Here is a 1216-nt window from a genome sequence, read left to right on the forward strand (position 1 = left end):
TGATCTAGAGCTTTTATCTGTCATAGGAAACAAAATCACTGGCAAAATTGATTACTTTGGTTAGACCACTCTCCGGAAATCACTTCGCCGGAAAAATCCCAACGCATTTAGCTGAGCTTTGTTCGACTCTCGTGGAACTTGATATTTCTATTAATAATCTCAACAGTGAAATCTTACGTAAGTTCGGTGCTTGTACTTCGTTACCATTGTATGATTAGCGGTGAACTTCCGGTGGAGGTTTATCGTTGTTGCTTTCAACAACTTTGTGGATGTTTAAGGTTGTTGCTGCTGTTGTAGAAAACACAGTATATAATTATTGTTTTTGTTGAAATTGAGATTGGGAGTTTGTGATTGTTGAAAATGTTATTGTTGTTGAAATTGAGATTGGAAAATGTTGTTGATGATGAAGAAAAAATTGTTGTTTGTTTTTGTTAAAAATAGAGGATTTACCTTAGATTTTGGATATGGTTGTTGGAATTGTTTGGAGCAAAATGAAAGATGAATTTTTATGCTGCTGTTTTATGCAGATCTTATAGTTACTTTCTTCCTGCAATTTTGTATGTTTCGTTTCTGTGAGTGTGAACTAATTGAGGAGAGACAATACACTAAAGTAAACGGAAAGTAAATGGAAGGGTGCAACAAGAAGAAACAAAATAAACATTAAAAAACAAGTTTCATTTTTTTTTAGCAACAGGTTGCATAATGCCAGCGGTCCTGAGAAAGGGAGCTTTTCCATGGTGGGAAACAACTCCTCATTCCCAGATTAAATGTCACCTGTAAAAGAATGCACATCTTGTAAAAGAATACAAGTAACAAAAGTATTGCTAAATGTGCAAACAAAATTCAATAGATTTAGCAACTATAGTTGATTGAAACGCATAGTATTTACCTTCAACAACTTTATTTCATCCTATATAATCCAATCAAAAGATAATCTTCAAGAAACCACCTTTCCTCGTTGATGGATATCGTAGAAATTGATTCAATGCATTTTTTTTGTACTAGTTTATCATGGAGTATCTCTTAGAAATGATGGTTGGACCTAACACAACCTCCACAAAACCGGCTTGTGAGGTGAGGATTGTCCCCACTTATAAATACATTGTCAGCAGGCCATGTCCTGTCCGATGTGGGACTCTTAACAGTATCAAGCAATATTCAAAGTAGAAGTAGAGAGATGTAGAATGGTAACATGAAGTCTTTCATGCAGTGGTGA

The 1216-nt window shown here is 35.0% G+C and overlaps 1 long non-coding RNA gene across 1 annotated transcript; it reads right to left on the reverse strand.

Annotated features, from left to right (window-relative positions):
• Positions 1-606: 606 nt before the first annotated feature.
• On the reverse strand, positions 607-1216 carry LOC112419177 (uncharacterized). Its single transcript, XR_003009305.2, has 2 exons — positions 890-1216; positions 607-774 (listed from the first exon to the last, which is right to left on the reverse strand). It is a non-coding gene; the product is annotated as an uncharacterized lncRNA (long non-coding RNA).

This window comes from Medicago truncatula, chromosome 2, assembly GCF_003473485.1.
Source record: "Medicago truncatula cultivar Jemalong A17 chromosome 2, MtrunA17r5.0-ANR, whole genome shotgun sequence".
Classification (NCBI taxonomy): domain Eukaryota; kingdom Viridiplantae; phylum Streptophyta; class Magnoliopsida; order Fabales; family Fabaceae; genus Medicago; species Medicago truncatula.